This window comes from Cydia pomonella, chromosome 22 (assembly GCF_033807575.1).
Source record: "Cydia pomonella isolate Wapato2018A chromosome 22, ilCydPomo1, whole genome shotgun sequence".
Taxonomy (NCBI): Eukaryota; Metazoa; Arthropoda; class Insecta; order Lepidoptera; family Tortricidae; genus Cydia; species Cydia pomonella.
The window spans coordinates 13,952,082-13,970,767 of NC_084724.1; the positions used below are offsets into that span (position 1 = coordinate 13,952,082).

The window sequence follows — 18,686 nt, forward strand, 5'->3', positions numbered from 1 at the left end:
AGGGGTACTGATCAAAAGTCTTTCGCCTTTATAATTACACTAGATAATAATTCCACGTTTGTAAGGAACCCTCGGTGCGCGAGTAAAACTAACTCGCACTTGGCCGGCTTTTTTAAGTATGTTATTAATTAACACTATGAAAAGCTAGGTTTACTTGTAGGTTTTCCTTTTTTTTTCAAAATTTGCAATACAATTTTTTTTATATTAAAAAAAAGCGAAACACATCTAAATCAAAGTAGTTTGTTAAGATTCAGTTCGTGGAAAACGTTTCCCCCCGGAATGGAATTCCATAGAAAAAGTACCGTTATTTCGCTAGGATCGCAAAGCAAATTCCTCCTTAATATAAAATAATTATAAAATGAGCTCCAGTTTAGCTTATTGTGACGGAAGAGTAACTACGGAACCCTACACTGAGCGTGGCCCGACATGCTCTTGGCCGATTTATTTTCACTATTTCGGGAATGAATTTTCAAAAAACCGGAAGTGCGAGTCGGACTCGCCCACCAAGGGTTCCGTACTTTTTAGTATTTGTTATTACAGCGGCAACATAAATACATCTGTGAAAATTTCAACTGTGTACACATGGCCTGGTGACAGACGGACAGACGGACGGACAGCAGAGTCTTAGTAATAGGGTCTCGTTTAATTTTTGGGTACGGAACCTGTTAGCGACGCGACTGAAAAACCTTAGATGACGCTAAGATTAGTTAAGTTTAAATACGATTAAGGCTGTATTCGAAATAAAGATTTTATCCGTTAGGTAGGGCAAATATATAATTAGATTGTTATTAGACATAAGAATTATGTAATCGTTCGTTATATCAGGTATTATTCGATATTTAGGTCACGCAAACCCTAAATCCCAATTCCTTATTCGAAGAGCGAGATGGACGAAGGAATAAGAAAATAAAGAAAACTTATTCATTGGTTCATAATTATAGCCAATCACACGTAAATAAAGACAAGGAAAGGTAAGAAACAGCGAGACAGAAAATCTCGATCGTGATTGGTCAGTCAATTTCCCGTACAGAATTCGATTACGCTCAGTTGTACTATGAGACGCACATATTTAGGTTATTATCGCAGTAATTACTTTAATTAGACTACTGAATGTTACGTATAATCGTAGAGCGTGAATTGCTTAACACCCTAATATAGGTCATATTATCGTAATCCTAGCTATTAGATAATAGCATGCCGTAAACCGTCGAGAAACGGGCTATTGTTCCGAGCGCGGGCGAACAATAGGCTTTGTATTCGTGAAGTAAGCAAGTCGGACAGGTGTTATTGTTTTGTTTCACTGACCTAGTAACCGAGTTAGCGTGTTATGCAATATTTAAGTCAATAATTAGATATTTGTGAGAATTATAGTTATGTAAACGATAACGAGATAACACGATTTAACCCGAACAAAGCCGAATCAAGTAACCGACCAATCAGAGGGCTTGATTCAGAACGAATCGAAACGCGTCTTATCTCCTTATCGTAAGGGTGTTCCTTTTCTACGAAATTCGTATATAAGCGAGGAAGGAACGGAGAGAAATCGTAGTCAGTCGTCGAGTGATCCAGCAACAAGAAGCCTCAAGAAAACCAAGAAGAAGCCAACCGGAAGAGAACCAGAAGCGGTTCAATCGCGTAGTAGGGATTGTAGGAGTATTTTTATACCTTTGTATCGCGTGTAATAAAAGTCAGTTTGTGCGAAACAGTAGTTTATTTAGCTATCTCCTCGCGCATCGTATTCGCTCCTCTTCACGCGGCGACGTAGAGGGCCGTGGTCACGGTCTTGGCAGTAGGAGTGGTGGCGACAGCCCGGTGCCTTCTCCATTGAGCTATCGTCGGCAGATATAGCGCCGCGGGCTGCTATATTTTCCTGGTCCTTCGAACCGGATTAACTGTCAGCCCATCAAGACCGTCGAGATCAGCTTCTACTCTGCGTGAAGAACCCCATCGTGCGACATCGTCAAGATGCCGATAATTCGGACCAAGAAGGCTACGTCGGTACAGAGCGACGAAGACAGGCAGCGTTTCCTAGAAGAAGGCGCGGCGGCGGCCCAACATCGTGAGGTTGCCCGCGAACACGCTGAGAGGACTGAGGACGCCGACGCGGAGCGCCCTCCCCTCCCCCCTGGCGAGTCGGCCGACGCGGCAGCGGTCACCCATCGAGCTGCTAGTGCGGAACCGTTAGGCGCAGCGGCTACATTATCGATCGACGACGTCTACCAGAGGCCACCGAGGTCTCCCTCGCAAGATACGATGTTGCTATGGCGAAGGGACCTGAACAAACGCCTGCGACGTCTTGCGAGACCTACACCGATCCCGTTACGTCATCCGAAGACAGTGGTTAAAGACGTTACCACATCGCAACGACCGAAGGATACTCCAAAGGAGGCGAGCACTCCGCACGTGCACACCCGTGCGCAGTCCGTGTGCTCACAAGCGAGTACCGTCATCGAGGCCAGACTCTCGCAAGCCGAGCTGGAGGCGAGCGAGCGGCTAGCGGAGATACAGAAGAAGGAGCTGCAGTTAGAAGCCGAGTTAGTGAAGAAGAGGTTGGAAGCCCAGAAGCTGCAAATTCGTGCAGAAGCCAGTGAATCCGACGCGGCATCCGATAGGAGCGAAACCGGACCGCAACACCAGCGCATCCTGACATGGATGGACGAATCGCAGGACAAGACGCTAACCGAGCCCGTCAAGTCCAAGAAGAGGTTAGCCAACGAGCCCCCACCGGATTACGAGACTCCAAGGCGCTCCACGCGGGAAGAGAGGCATATTCGACGTCGCTCACCGAGCCGCGAGGACCGTCGGCGATCGTTATCGCCACCGATCGAGCCCCGTACGCCGCACACGGAGCGTACACAGCTCACTCAAGAAGGAACCGTAGCGGAGTCTATGTTGCAGTTATTCGAGAAGATGCAAATGGCGGCTCGACCGGCACCGAAGGATATCTTCGAACTTCCTCACTTCTACGGAGATGTGAGTGAGTGGCGAAGTTTCTACAACACGTACACCGAGACATCGAGAAGATATAAGTTTACCGACTACGAGAACGTCGCTAGACTGCGTATGGCGCTACGCGGGGACGCGAAGACATGTGTGTCACACGTCCTATCGACCGCAACTCGTCCAGATATGATTATACGAATACTGAAAAAGCAATTTGGTCGGAGCGAAGTATTGCTAGACAGAGCAATCGAAGATTTGCGCAAGCTGCCAGCGTTGGGACCTACAGCGAACGATCTCAACAGCTTCGCAATCAAAATTATGAACATAGTGTCCACTATTATGGATATAGATCGGAGACACTACGCCGACAACCCGTTGCTGATTCGCGAAGTAACGGACCGGTTATCGCCCCATATTCGAAGCAGGTGGTGCGACTACGCACGCAATCATCGTGATACCGACGAACCCGAGATCCTGCAACTTGCTGACTTTCTGATGGAGGAAAGTGAACAAGAAATGGCGTTTTGTCATGCCCGCGCAGCCCCGAGGCGTGCGCAGGTACCGTCAGCAGCACCGAACGCGCGCGCGACCGGCACTCGTACGAATACATCCGCGCCGCGTTATCAGATTCCCGCTACCACACCCGGAGGTCGATACGCCACAGCACAGAAGGTGACGTACGCGACGCGTCAAGCCAGTACATCGAAGTCGACGTGCCTGTATTGCGGCGGCAATCATTCAACGCCGGAATGTCGCAAGCTAGCCGCACAAAGCATAGGCGCAAGATGGGAGTGGGCAAAACTCAACCGTATATGCTATAGGTGCATGGACGCGAAGCACCTCAAAATACAGTGCAAGGCGAAAGGGTGCGGTGTGGCAGGCTGTCCGCACGTGCATCATCGTCTGCTCCACGCGGAGACGACGCAGGAGCCCCGTGATAATACCGCGATGGCGATGACTCATGCTACGCAACGAGCGGCCGTAGCGCGAGTTACTACAGCATCGATCGAGCCGACGGCGGCACAAGAGCCGCAATCTACGCAAGTTACGCAACGAGAGGACAACGACCCACGAGTCTACGTGTCATCGACCCCGAACTACAACGTGTTGTTGAAAGTGTTGCCTGTAACGGTAACAGGCCCGCAAGGAACAGCGCATATTTTCGCTTTTATCGACGACGGATCGACATTGTCGATGATCGATCAAGATGTTGCTGATGAGATAGGTGCAGTGGGTCAAGACGAGCCGTTATGTATTCGAGGAATAAGGAATCTCAAGCACACGTCGATAACACAGACTGTTAAGGCCACCGTGAGACCGGCGAAAGGAGGTACCGAACACGAGATTACCGTCAAGACCGTAGATGGCCTAGGAATCAGGTCACAGTCGCTCAATAAGGAGCAACTACTCAAATATAAACATCTGGCGGACTTAGGCGACGAATGCTACGTCGGAACAGGCGTACCACAGATGTTAATCGGAGGTGATTATAGTCACTTGATTACACCGACGGAAATCAGGCAGGGCGGCGAGAACGAGCCGTGCGCTATGAAAACACCACTAGGTTGGGCGTTTTTCGGTAGAATGCCACGCATCATTCGTACGAACGAGCAAACCGTGCTACACTGCCGTATGGGGGATGAAGATCTCAACGAGCAAGTGAAGAAACATTGGTCGATCGAGGCGTTAGGCGTAACGCAAAAGGAGAACGTGAGTCCGAGCGATCAACGAGCCATCGATATATTTAATAAAACCGTGAGAAAAGTTGGAAATCGCTACGAGGTTGGCCAGCTATGGGCGTCAGACGACGTGAAGCTACCACCGAGCTACGCTATGGCGCGTTCAAGATTACATAGCTTGGAAGCGAGAATGCGTCGCGACAAGGACTTCGCGGAGGACTACGAAGCCCAGATTCAGAAGTTGCTGAAAAAAGGATATGCCGAGCGTATTATGGAACCACCGCAAACCGATAAGACTTGGTTTTTGCCGCACTTTAGTGTTTTTAATTTGAATAAAGGCAAAGGAAGAGCCGTATTCGATTGTGCCGCGAAAAGTCAAGGAAATAGTCTGAACGACTATATTTTAGCGGGACCAGACCTGCTAAAAAGCCTACTGGGTATACTACTGAGGTTTCGCGAATGGAGCTTCGCAGTAGTAGCAGATATACAGGAGATGTTTCTGCAAATCCAGATTCGAGCCGAAGACCAGCAGAGCCAGCTATTCTTGTGGCGAGGTACGAGAAGAGACATGGAGCCGCAAGTCTACAAACTAAACAGAGTTTGTTTCGGAAACGTATCGTCACCGTTTCTCGCGCATTCAGTGCGCAATCGTAACGCAACCGACAACGAGGACAAGTATCCAGAGGCGGTCTACGATATACACAATAATCATTATATGGATGATTATGTGGCGTCCTACAAGACTGAAGATGAGCTACTGAGAGTGTCATCGCAGGTACGAGACTCTCACGCCGAGGGAAACTTTCACCTACGAGGCTACGCGAGCAACAGCGAGCGACTGTTAGCGAGCATCGAGCCAGAGCTTCACGCACAAGAACCGACGCATCTAGGCGAGAAGCAACAGACCGTTCTAGGAATGACTTGGGATCCTAGCACCGATACTCTAGGATACAATACGAAGATGCTGCGCGTACCGGACGCAGTAAAGAAGCACGAGCGACCACCGACGAAACGAGAGTTACTCAGCGCGATTATGTCAATCTACGACCCGATGGGACTTATCGCTCAATTCGTGATAAGCGCGAAGATAATATTTCAGCGAGTTTGGTCAAAAGGAACGGATTGGGACGCACCGCTACCATACCAAGAAGCTGAAGACTTTTTTCAGTGGCTGAATGCACTGAAACATGTAGCTACGCTACGCATACCGCGACAGTACGAGACACCGAGAGCTGCTACGAAATATACTCTGCATATTTTCACCGACGCGTCAACGGAAGCATATTGCGCTGCAGCATATTGGCGCATAGAAAACTCAGAGCAAGAGGTTCGAGTAAGTTTAGCAGCGGGCAAAAGCAGAGTTTGTCCACTGAAGGTGCTATCCGTACCGAAATTGGAGCTAACGGCGGCAGTCATCGGAGTACGGTTAGCAGAAACGATCTGCAACGAGCAACGATACGACATCGACGAAGTGATTTATTGGACGGATTCAAGAGTTATTACAAGCCATTCGTATCACATCGATTAGCCGAGATCACCGAGAAATCGAATCGTCAAGCATGGAGATATGTACCGACCGATCTTAATCCGGCAGACCATGCTACACGAGGCAAGCCTACAAGGAGGATCGACATACAGGACGATTGGTACAGAGGGCCGCAGTTTCTCTACCTAGCCGAGGCGGAGTGGCCGAGCCGAGATATCACAGTAAACCGCACCGAAGATCTTCCTGAAAGGAAGCTGAAAGTCAAGTCAGGAATCGTTTTATCGACTACGACATCGAAAATGGAGCCATCAAGCGTATTACCCGATATACGTCGCTTCAGTAATTACGATCGATTGATTAATTCTACAGCCTACGTGCTACTTTTCATCGATAAGCTGAAATCCAAGAATAGGAGACTACAGCTACAAGTGCAACACATTAAGCGAGCAGAGCATATGTGGATACAGAATAGTCAACGGAGAAGCTTTCCAGACGAAATACGTACTCTGCACATCGGACGCGAAATCGACAGGAAATCGAAGTTATATACGCTAGCACCAGAGTTATGCGACGACGGCGTGCTACGTATGAAAACGAGATTGGGCAACGCTCCAGTACTCTACACGTCACTACATCCGATAATACTGGACGGCAGAGACTCATTTACTCGATTGCTGATTCAGAGAGCCCACAGACGATCAGCGCACATACATAATGAAGCCGTGATAAATCAGTTACGTCAAGATTATTGGATTTTGCATCTACGACCGATAGTGAAAGCCGTAGCGAGAGACTGCGCACTTTGCAAGCTACGTCGAGCTTCACCGCGAGCGCAGCCCTTCGGAGACCTACCCCCCGAGCGACTACAGGCTTATCAACGACCGTTTACCTATACCGCGCAAGACTATCTAGGCCCCATGTACGTGACAATAGGCCGGCGAAGGGAAAAACGCTGGGTCTGTTTATACACATGCCTAGTCACCAGAGCCATCCATCTGGAGAGCGTGCATAGTTTGTCGACGGACAGCGCGCTACTCGCCCTACGACGATTCGCTGCGCGACGAGGATGGCCACACACGATGTACAGCGACAACGCGACATGCTTCAAGGCGGCATCAACGGAGCTACGAGAAGCATATAAGCAGTGGCTACCACAGCTACGTGCTTACGGTCTACATCATCGGATGGAATGGAAGTTCATCCCGCCTGGTAATCCCTCTGCAGGCGGAGCTTGGGAACGCATGGTGCGTACCGTGAAGACGGCAATGGCGTACACATTCCATACAAGAGCACCGCGAACAGAAGTCTTCGAAACACTATTAGCAGAGATCGAGAATATCGTTAATAGAAGACCTCTCACACACGTTAACGTCGACCCGCAATCCGAGGAAAGTCTTACACCGGCACACTTTCTACTACTGCACAACGCAAACCTACCTATGATCGGAGTCTACGAAGAGAACGACAAGAAGCAGTGGAAGGTTGCACAGGCGCTCGCAGACCACTTCTGGCGGCGCTGGACGAAAGAGTACTTCCCACTGTTAGCACCACGTAAATCGTCCGACGAGGGAGGACGACAGATCCAGCCGGGAGACGTGGTCATCATCGCTGAACCCAATGGACCTCGCAGCGTATGGCCCAAAGGAGTCGTCGAGGTCGTCTATCCAGGCCCCGATGGACGGGTCCGCTCCGCAGACGTCAGGACGAGGCACGGGACGCTACGCAGGCCGAGCTGCAGACTGGCGGTCATCGCGTCGCAACCCATGCAACAGGAGTCTTCGACTGCGGGGACAAAATGTTAGCGACGCGACTGAAAAACCTTAGATGACGCTAAGATTAGTTAAGTTTAAATACGATTAAGGCTGTATTCGAAATAAAGATTTTATCCGTTAGGTAGGGCAAATATATAATTAGATTGTTATTAGACATAAGAATTATGTAATCGTTCGTTATATCAGGTATTATTCGATATTTAGGTCACGCAAACCCTAAATCCCAATTCCTTATTCGAAGAGCGAGATGGACGAAGGAATAAGAAAATAAAGAAAACTTATTCATTGGTTCATAATTATAGCCAATCACACGTAAATAAAGACAAGGAAAGGTAAGAAACAGCGAGACAGAAAATCTCGATCGTGATTGGTCAGTCAATTTCCCGTACAGAATTCGATTACGCTCAGTTGTACTATGAGACGCACATATTTAGGTTATTATCGCAGTAATTACTTTAATTAGACTACTGAATGTTACGTATAATCGTAGAGCGTGAATTGCTTAACACCCTAATATAGGTCATATTATCGTAATCCTAGCTATTAGATAATAGCATGCCGTAAACCGTCGAGAAACGGGCTATTGTTCCGAGCGCGGGCGAACAATAGGCTTTGTATTCGTGAAGTAAGCAAGTCGGACAGGTGTTATTGTTTTGTTTCACTGACCTAGTAACCGAGTTAGCGTGTTATGCAATATTTAAGTCAATAATTAGATATTTGTGAGAATTATAGTTATGTAAACGATAACGAGATAACACGATTTAACCCGAACAAAGCCGAATCAAGTAACCGACCAATCAGAGGGCTTGATTCAGAACGAATCGAAACGCGTCTTATCTCCTTATCGTAAGGGTGTTCCTTTTCTACGAAATTCGTATATAAGCGAGGAAGGAACGGAGAGAAATCGTAGTCAGTCGTCGAGTGATCCAGCAACAAGAAGCCTCAAGAAAACCAAGAAGAAGCCAACCGGAAGAGAACCAGAAGCGGTTCAATCGCGTAGTAGGGATTGTAGGAGTATTTTTATACCTTTGTATCGCGTGTAATAAAAGTCAGTTTGTGCGAAACAGTAGTTTATTTAGCTATCTCCTCGCGCATCGTATTCGCTCCTCTTCACGCGGCGACGTAGAGGGCCGTGGTCACGGTCTTGGCAGTAGGAGTGGTGGCGACAGCCCGGTGCCTTCTCCATTGAGCTATCGTCGGCAGATATAGCGCCGCGGGCTGCTATAGAACCCTAAAAACACTGATATCAGTTTTCGTCTATTTCAATATAATGCCCTTATAGCCCCATACAAATTTGAATCCTCTATTTAACCGTTTTAGGGGTTGAATTTCTCGAAATCACTTCTTGTTTCTTATACACATTTTAAATTTAACGTAATGTGCATCCACTCTCTACCATTTGTGGTTTCGGCTCTGCGTTGATGAGTCAGTCAGTCAGTCAAGACACACGCATTTATATATACCTATATAGATATGAAAGAATTGCTCGTTTAAAGGTACGACGTTGAATTATATTTAAATGGAAGAACTTTGAATACCTTATTTAGATCTGAGATTCGTTTGTAAGATAAATTTGCTTTTTTCGGGATAACGAAGAGGAAAATTATCTTTGATGAAAACAGACAAAGATATATTTTTGAAGTGAAAACTTCTTTAGCAACGCTGTGCACTTTTTGTGATGGGTAAAAAATGTTAAACCCGCGACAGGTCACGTAACCGACAGATTCGTCAGATTGATAATTCGTAAGACAGACACGTGGCCTGATCGAAACCTGTTACAATGTCATTGAAGCCAGTATTAAAAGTGACGTTTGAAAAATGTCATTTTTGACATTATCAGATCAAATCCATAAACATTTAAATTCAATTCATAACCTGTTATTACAATCAGAATACCTTCAAGTACATTGTGATGTTTTTAGAGATTTCGATGACGTTGTTCTTGCAATATATCTATGTATGTGTGTACGGGTCAAATCTTGCAAGTTCAATTTGACCCACTTCCCGACTTCTAATAAAGCTGAAAATTTGCAAACATGTGTATGGTGACAATGCAATGTTATGTTCGAACTGATTTGATGATGGAGACAGGAGATGGCCATAGGAACTCTGTGATAAAACTTAATTGGTTATTATAATTGTCTCGATGAGTATAAACTGCCCGTGGAAAGAAAAGTACAGTCAGCGATAAAAGCTTGTACCAGAAATGAAATTATTGCCAAAATGTAATTCTTCTTGTTTGTCTGGAAATATCGGAAGTTCTTTATAGTGATCCGTCTTCATCTTAGCTGTACTTTATAACATTAAAGGGTACCCCAAGCTTTCGTTAGGTCTGCACTCATCAGACTTTTTTTAACAGTGTAAGCTAACACCTTGGCGGCACAAACCGAGCCAAGGTTAAAATGAAGATGTAAAAATAAATCAATTTTAACGTGTTTACGGTAATGGTATAAATATTTATGTTACAGTCTTATGATTCAGAACGTTTTAAATGCGATTACCAGAAGATAGCCAAACAAGAATGAAGTACAGAAATTTACTTATAATTTATAAAAAATATATTAAACCAAGTACCTACATTAATAAAGAAAGAGTAAAAAACTAAGTGAGTGAAATTACTTATAAAGCAAATTATCAATTATTGAAATACTGAATAATAATAATAATAACCGCAGGGCAGCTTGTGGCGAGCTGTTGGGGAGTAACGACCCCACGGACCCGAGTACTCCCGAGAGTCGGTCAGGGTCTCCGTCTCCGGCGTGTCTTCGTCGGTCGGAGTGGACCCCAAGGGGACCCGCAGGACTCTCAGCTTTGGCTTGCCTTTGTAGGGACACATGTGTACACAGTTGCAGGAATGCTGACATGGCATTCCACGTGCAAGCCGCGAGGCGCGGGCCCCGGCAGTTGTCCCCCGCCTTTCGACTAGCTCGGTTCTCTCCCAACTATACATAGGTATAGTGTTCGTAGAAGCAATTAAGTTTTAACCTTGATCTGTGTAGTGTAACAGTGAAGTAATAAACTTTTGTATTTTCCGTGCTAAGTGACTTTCCCTTCTCACCAATTAGTTAAACCCTTGGAGTCAGATAATAGACAGTAGATAGAAACCTACAAGTGGTGACCCCGATAAAAACGCGATAGTGACTATAAACGATTTAGTGCGGAAAGTTGTTTTCTGTTTATCGGGGGCAACTCATTTTGCGGGAGTGAACCGGGGCAAGTACACAAAGACATTCTAATATGTCGGACGGTGAATGCGAGGCGCCCGGCGTCAGGGAGCGCGACCAGCGCCCCCCGCCGGCGGACGCGTCGTCTGCAGCGAGAGAGGAACGGACCAACAGGCAGTTGGACCTGGCAGCTGTCACGGTGGCATCAAGGTTGCCAGAGTTCTGGGCGGACCAGCCCAGGCATTGGTTCCTGCAGGTGGAGGCCATCCTAAATCCACAGCACCTCAAGGACCAGGCGAGGTATGACCTAGTGCTGGGGAAGCTGACGAAGAGTGCGATAGGGCAGATCACAGACCTTCTGCTTCAGCCGCCAGCAACAGGGAAGTACGTTGCCCTTAAGGAAAAGCTCTTGGAGATTTATGAGGACTCTGCAAAGGCTCAGCTGCAGAAGCTCCTCAGCGATATGGAGCTGGGCGACCAAAAACCATCACACCTGTTGAGGAAGATGAGGGATCTAGCGAGAGGCAACGTCCCTGACCAGACGCTGTGTATTCTGTGGCAGAATCACCTACCTCAAGCGGCTAGAGCAGCAGTTGCAGTCGCCGACACGCAGAATTTGGACAGTCTGGCCGCCATCGCAGACAAGGTGCTAGAGGCGGTGAGGCCGACTGCCCACTTGGCCGAGGTAAAAACATCGTCCTCGCGAAAAGGAGCAACGCCCATCCCGGACATGACAGCGGTGTTAGCTGCTTTGGAGAAACTCGACGCTAGGATGTGCAGTCTGGAGGGGCAGTCAAAGCGGTCGGATCGGTGCCGTTGTCAAATGCGAGGAAGATCCGCATCACGAGGGAACATGCGTCGCCGTTCAGCATCGCGCGGAAGGAGCACCACCAGAAAAACGCCTGAAAGCCCTGACTGGCTATGTTCTTACCACTACAGGTATAGAGAGAAGGCGCAACGATGCGTACCACCTTGCGCTTGGAGAACAGAGCCGTCGGGAAACTAAAAGGAGTACAAGAGGTAGCGGAAACTTGTACAACTCCACCGTCGCACCGCTTGTCAGTGACAGACTCTAACAGTGGTTTTCGTTTTCTAATCGACACGGGTGCCGAGGTCAGTGTAATACCGGTCAAAAACAAGTACATTATCGGTGAAAGTGTGTGTAGATTATATGCCGCTAATGGTTCAGAAATTAAAACGTATGGTATAAAGACTCTAGATTTAAATTTAGGTTTGCGAAGAGCATATAAATGGTCATTTATCATTGCTAATGTCCGACAACCTATATTGGGTGCAGATTTTTTAATTAATTATGGTCTTATTGTAGATTTGAGATCCAAGAGGTTATTAGACAGTTTAACCTACTTAAGTGTAATCGGATCCATTGAGCATTGTAGTAATCCGTCAATTAGAGTTTTAGATAGAAACCACCCTTTCCATGACTTGCTAAGTAATTACCCGGACATTACCAAACCCGTAAATTTCAGAGAACCACCTAGCCATAGCATCAAACATCATATCGAGACCAGAGGACCTCCAATTTTCGCTAGAGCGAGACCACTGCCTCCGGATCGCTACAAAAAGGTAAGGGAAGAATTTAGAATTATGCAGGAGTTGGGTATCTGCAGGACTTCAAAAAGTCCTTGGGCAAGTCCGTTGCATGTCGTTCCAAAAAAGAACGGCGAACTTCGCCCATGTGGAGATTATAGACGGTTAAATCAGGCCACAAAGTCCGACAGATATCCAATCCCGCGCATACAAGATTTTACGTACATTTTGACAGGAAAAAAGATTTTTTCGACAATAGATATCAACAAGGCATACCACTTCATTCCGGTGGCGGATGAAGACATAGAGAAGACAGCCATAATTACGCCTTTCGGTTTGTGGGAGTTCCCAAAAATGTCATTTGGTTTGAAAAATGCAGCGCAGACATTTCAGAGATTCATGGACACCACAGTTTTCCCAAATTTTGATTTTATTTTTGTGTACATTGACGATATTCTCATAGCTAGCGACTCGGAGCAAGAACATGAGGGACACCTTAAAGCTGTGTTCGAGAGGTTGAACCAGTTTGGAATCACCATCAACGTGTCAAAATGCTGTTTTGGTAAGTCGAAACTGGATTTTCTAGGTTTCGAGGTGTCTACAGAGGGCATACGGCCATTGCCAGAGAAAGTGCAAGCAATCACAGACTACCCGAAACCCGAGACGGTACAGGACTTACGCCGTTTTCTAGGTATGGTTAACTTTTATCGTGCTCATTTACCAAACGCAGCATCATACCAAGCAGAGCTCAACAAGTATCTGCATAACAGCAAGAAGCGGGACAAAACCAAGATCGTATGGACAGCAGAGTCGACTGAGGCGTTTGAGAAATGTAAGCAAAGCTTAAAAAACGCGGCTACATTGTCTCACCCTCACGTTGATGCTCCCATGGCGCTGATGTCAGATGCATCAGACCGAGCAGTTGGTGCAGTTCTACAGATACAGGTAGGAGACTCATGGAAACCTTTAGGATATTTCTCTAAAAAACTGACGGACGCACAGCAGAAGTACAGTACTTACGACAGAGAGCTGTTAGGAATTTTTCTCGGAGTTCGTTATTTTAGAAAAATGTTTGAAGGGCAACCTTTAATCATTTTTACAGATCACAAACCTCTCATTTATGCATTCAAAAACGGAGATAACAACAAGGAAACGCCTCGTAGGGCAAGGCAGTTGTTATTTATTAGCGAATTTACAACAGACATTCGATATGTAGAGGGTAAGAATAATATTCCGGCAGATTGTTTATCGCGAATAGAAACGGTTTCCTGTCCCACGATTCTCGACTACGGTGCAGTTGCTGACGCACAGCAACGTGACAACTTCATTTCCAACGAAGCGCTCGGCGAAAACAACAGCTCACATTTCAGAAAGGTATTTTTGCCCACTGGCGATAAGGCAATCTATTGCGAAACTTCAACTAGCAATATTAGACCTTATTTGCCTACTGACTTTAGGAAAGTAGCATTCGAGTCAGTACACAACCTTAGCCATCCAGGAATAAGGACTACAAGGAAAATGATCACTAGTAGGTTCTTCTGGCCAGGTATGAATCGTGATATAGGAATTTGGGCGAAATGCTGTCTACACTGTCAAAGAGCTAAGGTAACAAGGCACACCTTGTCAGAGTTTAATGAGTATCCACCCGTCGATAGGTTCGAACACATTAACGTGGATATAGTAGGACCTTTACCCACTACGGAGGAGGGGTATAGGTATTGTGTTACCGTCATAGACAGGAAAACGCGTTGGCCGGAAGCTTTTCCCGTCAAAGAGATCACCGCAGAGAGTGTTGCGAAAGCCATTTACGACGGTTGGATAACTCGTTATGGGTGCCCACTCAAGCTGACCAGCGATCAGGGTAGACAATTTGAGAGCAATTTATTCAATAATTTACTCAAAATTTTAGGTATCAAAAAATTAAGAACAACGCCCTACCACGCGCAGAGCAACGGATTGGTGGAGAGGTTCCACAGGTCCATGAAAAGCTCGCTTAAGACAAGCTTAGACTGTAAGTCATGGGTAGACCAGTTACCGTCAGTCTTATTTGGTCTCCGTGCAGCACTAAGAAGCGACAATAGCGTTAGCGCTGCCGAGATGACATTCGGGAGGAATCTACGATTACCAGGTGATTTTTATGATACGAATCAAGCAGAGTCAGGCGACGACGATAGTCTCGTGAAACGGATACGTCAAACAATAGGTAAGTTAAAGCCCACTCTGAAATCTCATAGTAGTTCAAAATCATTCTTTGTCCATCCCGATTTGAGAACATGTACTAAAGTTTTTGTGCGCGATGATACAGTTAGACGCCCACTTAAATCACCCTATGACGGACCTTTTAAAGTTGTGAAACGTTATGATAAAGTTTTTAAAATTAAGCTCCCTGACCGTGTAGTAAATATTTCAATTGATCGACTCAAGCCAGCATATCTATTAAATGATTCGAGCGACTTAGAGTCGGATCAAACTACTACCGACATAACTGACAGACAGACTAACTTGAGACCTGAGGCTACGGATTTACGGCCTAGCCTTAGGACAACTAAGAGTGGACGAGTCGTCCGCAGCCCTATTCGTTTTGATATAGAATATCAGTAGGTCAAGTTATACTGGTTATGTAGCTACAACTAGCTAACCTGTGAGTAATTACATTTTGCATCATTACAACACATGTTATCGTATGAGGTTAAACTCATTATTAGTTTTATTCATTTATTGTTGTAATTGTCAATTAGTTGATTCTATATCATTGCATAAACGCAAAACTAAGTAGTTTTCAACACGTGTAACAACATGCTTAGATATAATGTTTTACTTTGGAAGTCGTTGCACAAGAAATAAGTATGTCATTTATTTGCAGTATTGTTCAATATTTTAGATATTTAAAGATTCGTTATTTCAATTAGATTTCATTGCATCAGATTATTTTCATCAGATCAGTTCAAGATGGGTTACGGACAGAGCAAGGAAACCAATAATGAAGTTATAGCTCAAGCCCAAGTCGTTTCAAACGTCACGCAAGTCGAGACGAGATTGAACATATTATCCATTATACTGATAGTGGTGGCAGGCCTGATAACGATCAGCCTGCTGTTCGTATTTAGAAGATTTTGTGTGCACAAAACCAGACGTTGGTTACGTAAAGAAGTCGGAGCCGCGAGTATGCTGACGCAGCCAGTGGTCCGGGTGCAAACCCTACCACCCCAAGCGGTCCAGCCTAATACAGCTCTGTGAAAGAATTTTTCCCGTTATTTCTTGTGCAAGTGACATTAAGGATTAGTGTTTTTAGGTTTAAGTTATGAAAGCACCATTTTAGTTTCGTGATTATTTTTATTCGAATTATGTGCACTTTAAATTTTGCCATTCATTGCAGGTCATGCAGTTACATTGTATATTGTAAACAACAGTAGTCATAATACCCTGTAGTGTATTATCGTGTGAGAATGAATTCCTGGTATCGCCCGCCGGCCGCCGCGAAGTGCAGAGCGCGCAGTATACGGTTACAGCGAAGTGTTAGGTCGAACGTTCACTGGCAGAGAGGCGATACCAAGCTATTCATGTTGACTGAACTTATGATTTTATTTTATTTTGTAAAAATTTTTTTTTAAGAAAAAATTTGGGAGGACTATTGTAGGGACACATGTGTACACAGTTGCAGGAATGCTGACATGGCATTCCACGTGCAAGCCGCGAGGCGCGGGCCCCGGCAGTTGTCCCCCGCCTTTCGACTAGCTCGGTTCTCTCCCAACTATACATAGGTATAGTGTTCGTAGAAGCAATTAAGTTTTAACCTTGATCTGTGTAGTGTAACAGTGAAGTAATAAACTTTTGTATTTTCCGTGCTAAGTGACTTTCCCTTCTCACCAATTAGTTAAACCCTTGGAGTCAGATAATAGACAGTAGATAGAAACCTACACCTTCATTGGCCGTCCAGAGAGGAGTCGTTAGAGCTAAATGCTTCAGGGGTGGAAGTGAAAACTTGCATAAGACGCGAGTTGGCACAGTGGCTGTTATCAGCCACTGGGTAGAAAGCGGCGTACACCTCTCGACACCCCTGAGCCGCTCACACCGGTGTTGCTCCTGGTCGTCTTCAGGACGGCATTTTCAGGGGCCCATCTAGTGGGCGGCGAGTCACCGCCTGCCTCGATAACTAGTGAAAACATTGTTATGGCAGGTGTCCGGACGTCTTTGCAATAACCCAGTCTCATTGTCCTCCCAAACTTCAATCCATAGACCGTTATACTGTTCACTTTACTACAATAGTCCCAATGCCTGTTGCGACCGGTTCATTGGTGTCTATTGTTGCGCCCGTGAACGGGTTCCAGCAGGCGTTCTACATGACATTAAAGCTCTCCAAGAGGCCTCTACGTGTTGGATCTATATCCCCATGCAAGCCTATCAAAAGACCGGGATTTATAGGCCCGTGAAATCCAAGGAGATACAATAATAATAATAATAATTCAGCCTATATACGTCCCACTGCTGTGCACAGGCCTCCTCTCATGCGCGAGAGGGCTCGGGCTATAGTCCCCACGCTAGCCCAATGCGGATTGGGGACTTCACATACACCTTTGAATTTCTTCGCAGATGCATGCAGGTTTCCTCCCGATGTTTTCCTTCACCGAAAAGCTAGTGGTAAATATCAAATGATATTTCGTACATAAGTTCCGAAAAACTCTTTGGTACGAACCAGGATTTGAACCCGCGACGTCCGGATTGAAAGTCGGACGTCATATCCACTCGGCCACCACCGCTTTGATTGGCTGGAAAACATTTACATTTACATTAATTTCTTATTAAAGTTACTTATTAAAAAACCTTAACTTTGTATGAAATGAAAATGTTGTATAAAATATGCGTAAATCGTCCTTAGCCTACGCCGACGTTTTTAAAGTTTAAATCCATTTTTTAATAAGTAAATTTAAAAAGTAAATGTTTTCCAACCAAACATTGTCTATGGAAATATAGTTTTATAAAATGTATGTGATAGGCCACCTCATTGTTTCATATTTGTCTATTGCAAAACTTATCTAATGACCTTAGGGGGCGTCCATTAATCGCGTCATATTGTATAGGGGGGGGGAGGGGGTCAGCAAAAAATCACCAATGATCACCACAGGGGACGGGGGGGGTATGGACACGTATCACGTGTATTTTTTTTTTCATCTGTGCTATACTGTATTATAGTCAATAAAATAAAAATAATAGTTTTCCGCCCTTATTATCCTTCACGTGTACTTAGGTTCATTTGTTAGAAAACTGTTCTTTAGTTATCGAAAAAAATACACGTCATATTGGATGGGGGGGGGGTCCTGAAAATATCACCAAAGATCACCATGGGGGAGGGGGGGGTCTAAAACAAGCCAAAAACGTATGACGCGATTAATGGACGCCCCCTTACGTATTAGTCCCCTAAATACATTTACATTTGTTCAACGGTAGGATGTTTTTTTAAAGAGATTTATGTTCACGAACATTAGTTTCCATTAAAAATATACTAACATTAAGCGCGAATAACGAATACAATTTGGTGTGGACAGCATTAGGGTGAATAATTCTCTCCATATCCATCCTAATGTTTTCGACACCAAATTCCTCAGCTGTATGTGGAAGTGAGTAAAAAGGTGTTGTTAAATATTGAATATATGTTCGTATATGCAGGTTTTGCTTCAAGAAGTTTTGTTAAGTGGTTATTTAGTTATAAGCCTTATTGAGCTTACTGTGGGACTTAGTCAATTTGTGTAATAATGTCCTATAATATTTGTTTTATTTATTTATTTATTTGTTAGTTTAGTTAGTTATATATTTTATGTGAGCTATTATTTGCGTTGAATAAATCCAAGGGTAACTCATTGACAAACTGCGCCCGCAGTTTAGCAAGGAATAAAGTGGTGTCACAATGTTGTGTACCTTCATGATAAATAAATAAAATAAAAAACATACTAGAAATAAGAGAGGTCCCAAGACACTGCCTTGAGATACCCCTTGCGGATTCATATCATATTTTGATATTACTTTTGTTACGGTCTTTGTATTCTTGTCATATGAGTCTAGTAACGTATAATTACCTTTTGCGTTTACTAGCAATCAC

At 45.1% G+C, this 18,686-nt stretch overlaps 1 protein-coding gene across 1 annotated transcript in view; it reads right to left on the minus strand.

The window, feature by feature from the left end:
• Positions 1 to 18,686, minus strand: part of LOC133530379 (orexin receptor type 2-like) — a 111,564-nt gene that overhangs the window by 57,904 nt on the left and 34,974 nt on the right. The gene's annotated exons all lie outside the window — the stretch shown is intronic.